This window comes from Ambystoma mexicanum, chromosome 4q (assembly GCF_040938575.1).
Source record: "Ambystoma mexicanum isolate Mex_15411 chromosome 4q, UKY_AmexF1_1, whole genome shotgun sequence".
Taxonomy (NCBI): domain Eukaryota; kingdom Metazoa; phylum Chordata; class Amphibia; order Caudata; family Ambystomatidae; genus Ambystoma; species Ambystoma mexicanum.
The window spans coordinates 43,847,852-43,855,447 of NC_090928.1; the positions used below are offsets into that span (position 1 = coordinate 43,847,852).

General features: G+C 45.7%; 1 pseudogene; it reads left to right on the forward strand.

The window, feature by feature from the left end:
• Positions 1–527: 527 nt before the first annotated feature.
• On the forward strand, positions 528–1,649 carry LOC138467187 (centromere protein L pseudogene; annotated as a pseudogene).
• Positions 1,650–7,596: the final 5,947 nt, after the last annotated feature.

Here is a 7,596-nt window from a genome sequence, read left to right on the forward strand (position 1 = left end):
CTGCTACAGAGCAGTGGCAAATGTTGCCTACCATCTCTGTGTGACTACCTTCTGTGTAAATGAATGTGGTGTTAAATTAACATTCACAATTATACACTTTAAACATGTCAGCATCTTTCCATGTTGTGCTGTTTGATGGCTTTTGTATTTTAGAATACTCCAGTGGTGCCAACAATTTATGTTTTGTTTTTTCCTGTGATGTAATTGTTATGAGAAGCATTATTTTTGAAACTTGAAAAATACTACATCTTTTTAGCCACAGAATGCTGTCAAGTATGCTGGAATATTACGAATTGCCCAACGTATGCATTCAGGACCAGCTGCGTTTTTTTAAAGCAAATAAAATAAATAAAATTGAAATGACATGCCAGTCAAGATGATTTATTCTGAGCTTCAGCCCAGTGAAGAGCTTCTTCACTTGCGTATTGTGCTCTTCGACTTCTCGCGAGTGCACAGAAGGACGTCGTGCGTAGTCCTCGTTCGGCCTGGGGAGCTGAGCAGCCTTTCCCTTTCTGGTGTACGCAACGATGTCTGCAGCCGGCAGTAGGAAAATAAAGGGCGACGTGGACAGAGAGGCCATGGAGACCCAGCCGCCAACTCCCGAATGTGTGGGTTTTGTCCCTTTAGCCACACCCACCCCTGTAAGTGAAGTCTGTTCTTCCACTGGCACTAGTCGTGTGCGCCACCGGGGTTCGACCTCAACTTGGAGGCATCCGCCTTTCTGTCGGCCACCCTCAAATAGAAGAATACCGCAGTGCAGCCAACTTGAGGAAAGTGTTGATCCTCAAAAAATAGCCTCTCTGATGTGCAAGCAGTGGAAACTGCACAGTGTAACTCCATTGTACAGATTCTCCCACAGGCTTCTCAATGATTACTCACGAGATCTGGCAGTGTTCATTGCAGCAGAGAAGCAAAAAGGCACAGCTGGGGATACGAAAGTAGAACTTGATGTTGAAGTGAGTGTAACCACACTTTTGGGGTTCAGAGGCCGCGAACGTGACGCAGGAGCAATCCTAATTGAGCTTTCGCCCAAATCACAATGTGGCGCTTCAACCTCAGAAGCCAAGAAGGTTTTATGGTCCGGCTGGTTCTGCTGTACATTTGGAGAACCTGCGTTACAGGACTCCTTACCAGAGATGTTCACCTGCCTGCCTTTGTTTTTGGCGAATGGCAACACGGCTTTCACTGCAGTAGTTGGGAGCTGGTTCCAAAAGACCTTTGGCTGCTGCATTAGTGACTGTGCCATCAGCTCACGTGACCTCTCGTGGATGGCTGCCATGTGGACTGGCTATGACGTACAGGGGGGCCAACAGATGTCCACGGAACTCAACTTTTCTGTACCGATCCAGCCCCATAGCCTTGATATATCCTATGCCATCCATCCAGAGGACGCCCGAGCCTTGTGGAATGATATTCACAAGAACGCAGACGAGGTCACTGAGAAAGAGGTGGAGTTGTTCTTGAAATGTCTGTATTCTCACTTCTTCCGTCACTTCAAGATCCATCTGTCTGCCACAAAGCTGGTGCAAGTCTCCACGTCTGTGGCGTCAGCGGACTGTGATGGCAAAGTTAAGTTCCGGTGCAGCGACCATCTTACCCAGGTGTTGGCATTACTGACCGAGCTGGCCATAAATCAAATACAGTTTTAGGCTGCGCCACAATGGTCCTTTCTGCGCAGTACTGGAGTGAAGATCGGAACAGTTCTTCACACTTGTTTGGCCCGTTGGTTCAGTCTTTGGTGTGAATTGTGTGCTGTTTACTTGTTTGTCACGAGAGTCAATTATGTTTACAAGCTGCTCCCAAATGTCACCCAGTTCAGAGTTTCCAGTTTCAGCTTGTTGCTGATTTGCTTTCTGAGCGCTGATTGACTTGGTGGTTGTCAAATGTGCTCTATTGAAGATTTCAATCTTAAATCGAAGGGCCTGCGCTAGATATCTGTGATCCGAGGGTGTACAGTATTTTCACTCATTTTCCCTACAAGATTCCGATCTGTTCATCATGGCGCTTGGATTGTTCTAGATTTCTTTGTTTAGTCACTCAGCTTGTGCACCGGATTTGGAGCGTTTGACTTATTGTTTCCTGTGCAGGTTTTTCAGAGATTTACGGTTCTGGCTAAATATACTATTCTTATGTTCAATTCTAAATGCAGGCCGTGTGAATTTTACCAGGCGTGATTGTATATCTTGCACCCACCTTCAAAATGCTGATACAATTCTGAAGTACTTAAAGCAAATAAACGTTTCAAAAGTTATGTTTGTAAGCTTTTGTGTTTCTTTTATTCGAGGGGCATGTTTGTGTTTTTATGTAATGGGCTGTAGCTTGGGAAAGCATAATAGTTTGTCTAAAAGTGGCTACTTGCAGTTCACAGATGTACAAGTACAAGCACTTTAGTCTGTAAAGTGCAACTGGCCACTTTTATTGAACTATTAAAAGATTTACCAAGCAACAGACCATTACATGAAAACAAGAAAGAAGCAAACAAATGCAACCTATTGCAATAGACCTTAAATAGAGATATTGAATGAGGCCTTAAAACTGCAAGCTATCCATGAAATGAATAGCAAAGAACACTATTTTGTAATATCCAATAACTTTTTCCTATACTGCACGCATTTGGAAAGGGCAAAAGTAATAAGTCTGTGAGCTTTTGCAACTGAAGGTCATTCCTCGAATATCCTACCCCCATTGAACTAAAACATGGTAAAAACCTCTTCCCTCAGGGTAGCCTTATGTGGACGACTAGAAGGAAGTGTACAACACCTTCCCTCACAGTAACAGTACACACACTTATCAGTTTTGCATGGCTTCCAGCTTTGAGTGAAAGTGGTCGGGTGGCTTTATGTAGACGACTAGAAGGAGGTGTACAACACCTTCCCTCACATTAACAGTACACACACATCAGTTTTACATGGCTTCCAGCTTTGAGTGAAAGTGGTCGGGTGGCTTTATGTAGACGACTAGAACAGTAACAGTACGCACACTTATCAGTTTTGCATGACTTTCAGCTTTGAGTGAAAGTGGCCGGGTGGCTTTATGTAGACGACTAGAAGGAAGTGTACAATACGTTCCCTCACAGTAACAGTATGCACACTTATCAGTTTTGCATGGCTTCCAGCTTTAAGTGAAAGTGGTCGGGTGGCTTTATGTAGACGACTAGAAGGAAATGTACAATACGTTCCCTCACAGTAACAGTACACACACTTATCAGTTTTGCATGACTTTCAGCTTTGAGTGAAAGTGGCTATAGGACGAGCACCCTCAGGAAATTTTACATAAAGGGCTTCAATCACAAAGCGTTTTCAATGGGATTTTCCCATTGAAAACGCTTTTGTAAATCAGGCCCAAAGAGACCTTCGAAAAGGGTTCTCAATATCATCCGAAATATTCCTCCAGGCCCTGGCAGCTTATGTTCTAAAAATATTCCAGGGCCACCTGGGTTTCAGAAAGAACAGCCCCAGCACCCGCTGAGGCACGCTTAGAGATTAGGCATTGCCACCTTTTCTGTCTTCATTGCAGCTCATGGGAGGTCATAGTTGCCAACATGACCCATTGCAATCTGTAGGTGCTTATGCAGTTCTGGTTTTTTCTTTGCATTCTGGTACTTGTAGTCCGAGTTTTATAATGGGAAAAGTGGAACTACACATCCCAGAATGCAAAGAAAAAAACAGGACTGGATAAGAACCTACAGATTGGAATGGGTCACGTTGGTAAGTATGTGGGAGATTTCTTTCTCCAGTGGGTTGGGACTTGCTAAGAGGCAGTGGTGCTTAAAGGTGGAATCACACTAAGAGCTTTACAATCCTGCTTTGGCATCACTCTATTTTGCTGTACTATCAATAGTCACATTTGTTCCCACACCAACCCATCCAAATGTACATGTCTTTGGAGACGTTGACATGAAGTGGGTGACATTTTTTGGGACTCCAGATTGACCGGATTGTAGTAGTGGGAAGTTCACTCAAACATTTTATTGTCCCGAAAGATGGGCAATAATCAAAAATATATATAAAACATATTTCTAAAGAAAGTTCCCATGCAAAATTTTGAGCAAATGAGGTTCAAAGTGTTTACATGGGGCATCTGTTTTGTGATTTGAAGCAGCCTCCTCTGTGCATGTTAAGCTCTGCTCTGGCGACAATAATCAAGCGGCAAAAGCCCCCTACTGCAAGCTTTTGCTTACTGCAGCCAGAGAGCAGAGCTTAACATGTAGATAAAAGAAAGTCGCAGCAATTATGAATACTCTGCCTGATCCCAGCGAATTATTCATAATTGCCTGGACTTTACTAAAAGAAAAGGCGCGACAATTATAAATACAACGTTGTATTTTTTTAATTATTTTTTTAATATCTTTATTTTAACATGCACAGGTACAAGGTAATAACAGTCATAGCATTTGCATACATCTGGTATAACATTCTAACAGTGGCATGTTACGTTACGCAATATTAGGTTGAGTCTCGCTGTCTACTTCCTCGCTTCAACCGCTAGGTACTGTTTGCATCTTCCCCAGATGTTCCTAGGGCGGGAGGTGGGTTGTACCTGTTCAATATATAGTTCCTCGTTATCATTGGCCCACACCATATCCCTTTCCCAGTCAGCCTTAGTGGGAGGGTTACTGCTTTTCCACCTCATGAGAATGACTCGTTTCGCCAGTAGCAGGCTAAGGTTCAACAGCTTACGCCATGTGTGATTCATTTTCCCAGTGCCGCCCAGCAAGCACAATGCCAGTGACCATTCAATGGGATGGCCCGCCATTTTATCTACTGTGTCACATATTTGTGCCCAATATTTGTCCCAAGTGTGGACACGACCAGAACATGTGGACGGTGTCTGCTTCCGCGCTTCGGCATCTGGGGCATTTACCATCAGCAGTAGGGTATATGCGTCTTAGTTCCGCTAGGGTGTAGTGTATCCTGTGTATGATTTTGTAGTGTATCAGTTTATAGCGTGTGTTACATGATATGTGCTTCGTCAGACCACATATCAGCAACCACTGCTTATCAGTGATATTACACTCTAGATCCGCCTCCCATTTCTCTCTAGCTGTGTGAATTGTTGGTGGCCGGGTCGAAAGTATAAGCTTGTACAACGTGGAAGCAGTTGTTTTATTTGTCCCCCCCGTGAACATGTAGCCAATGCCAATGTGTACCTGTGGTTCTGCTGGGAACGCCGCCACACCCAGGAGATAGCCGACCTCATGCGTAAATACTGCATTCTCTGTTGCAGTGAGCTGCCCACTACGCTCTGAATTGATACCCATGTTATACATTTCTTGTCGGGGAAAAGGTCTCCAAGTTGGTGAATACCCTTAGTACCCCAGAGAGTGGCTATCTCTGAATCTAGTGTAGGCGGGATATAATGGGCGCCCCAAATAGGCATGTTCGGGTTGTATAGTGCTTCTGGCCCCAGTAGTTCGTCAATTTTGGCCCAGCCCGATCATGTCACCTGTGTAGGATTTTTTGTGTTCTAACGTTTGGGACGTGTGAAAACTGTGCTATGCAGGAGGTCAGTATACTCGCGCGTCATCGCTTCTCTGGCAGGGTGTTACGGACTAAGGTAGGCAGCCACCCATTGTGAGGCATAGTGTGCTTGCACTGCTAGATAGTAAATCTCAAAGTCGGGGGCCGCCAGTCCCCCTTGGGGATACTGGTCTGTGAGTCTCCTCCAGCACACCCTGGGGTGTCCATTCCATGTCAATGAAGTGCATGCGCCCTTCATTTTTGTGAAGAAAGCCCTGTCCGGCCCGACCGGTACCATGCTAAATAAATAGAACAATTTTGGAAGAATTATCATTTTAACTAGCCTAGGGCAAGTTTGCCCATCATTGATATAGAGAGGGATCTCAACTGTTCCATTTTAACGCAGAGACTGTCCACAAGCATTTCGTAGTTCATTGCTCGGGACAGCTGCGCCGTTCTGGCCACATGCAACCTGAGGTATTTAATGTGAACCGGGCCCCAGAGAAGCCTGTGGAGCTCCTGTGGTCTGACAGTTGTGTCAGTCAGGGGAAACATTTCGGACTTAGCTGAGTTTAGCTTCAGACCAGGTTGCGGTCCGGGTCCCTCACGTATAGCAATATTTCATCCGCGTATATCGTGATGATCTCAGCCCTTGCCACTATCTGAAGCCCAAACTTGCTGTATCTGGATCTCAGTAGGTCTGCCAAGGGTTCTATTACTAATGCGAACAATAAGGGTGATAGCGGGCAGCCCTGGCGGGTTCTCCCCCGTAGTTCCAGTACCTCCGTTGGGTCGCCGTTGACATTTATTCTAGCGTAGGGTGGAGTATTTATGAAATTCTTCCCGAACCCATAATTGTGCATTACCCTAAACAGAAACGGCCAATAGACTCTGTCGAAGGCTTTTTGCATGTCCAATGATATTGCTGCCCCTTGCTTCTCCTTAGGGATTGATGTCAGTATATCATGGCATCGTCGGATATTTGCCACCGTGGATCTGCCTGGTATGAAGCCGGCCTGGTCCGGGTGGACCATGTATGGCATTAGTGGTGTCAAAGGCATTGCAAGTATCTTGGCGAAGATCTTAGCGTCCGTATTTATCAGCGAGAGCGATCTATATGAACCGCACTCTTCCGGGGGTTTCCTGGACTTGAGTAGTAGGGTGATGATGGCCTCCCTGTTGGTTTCCGGCAGCAGACCCTTCTCCAGAGCCTCTGACCAGAGTGCATGTAGCCTAGGGACGAGAAGTTTGGAGAATTCCTTGTAGAATTCAGCACCTAGGCCATCTGAGCCCGGGGCCTTGCTTGTGGGCAGTGCCTCAATTGCATCAGCTATCTCGGCGTGTGTGATTGGGTTTTCCAGAGCCTCCCTAGCTGCACTTGATATAAGTGTAGTGGGTATTGTAGCGAGGTACTGGTCTATGTCCGCTTCCGTGGCCGAACTCTGAGTACAATTGCCCATAAAATTTGTAAAACGTTTCTTCTATTTCAGCTTTTTTCGTTACGACCACGCCATCGGGCCGGGTAATACAGGGAATGCACGACTGCCCGCGCTCGCCCCTCACCATCCTGACCAAGAGGCGGCCGGTTTGTTCTTGCTCTCCATATCGCCTAGCTGCAGCTGGCCTATCAAAGTATCAGAACTTGCCTTATGCCGCCACCCTGTGTTCCTCTATCTGGGTCTTAATATTTAACTTTAATTCGGGGGACGGCTGTGCTGTGTACTGTTCTTGTGTCGTGGCCATATCTCCGTCACGCCGTTTTAGTTCTCTTTGTATATCTTTCAACACTCCAAATTCTGTGGACATCGCATTGCCTCGTACACATACCTTAAAGGCTTGCCAGAGTACTGCGTGGGTCGACACTGTTCCCTTGTTATTTTCAAAGAATTCCTCTATATTTGTTGTCAGAGAGGTTTTATATACATGATCAGTGATAGCTGAGGATTTAAATCTCCACGGTGGTCTGTGTGGTTTCACCTCTGGGATTGCCAGTGTTATTTGAATGGGGGAGTGGTCGGAAAATGTTCTGGGATGTATCTGTGTCTCGGTTACCCAGTTCAGTACTCTGTGGGAGAGTAGCCATACATCTATTCTGGAGTGCATGTCGTGCACCATGGAGTAAAATGTGTAGGCCCGC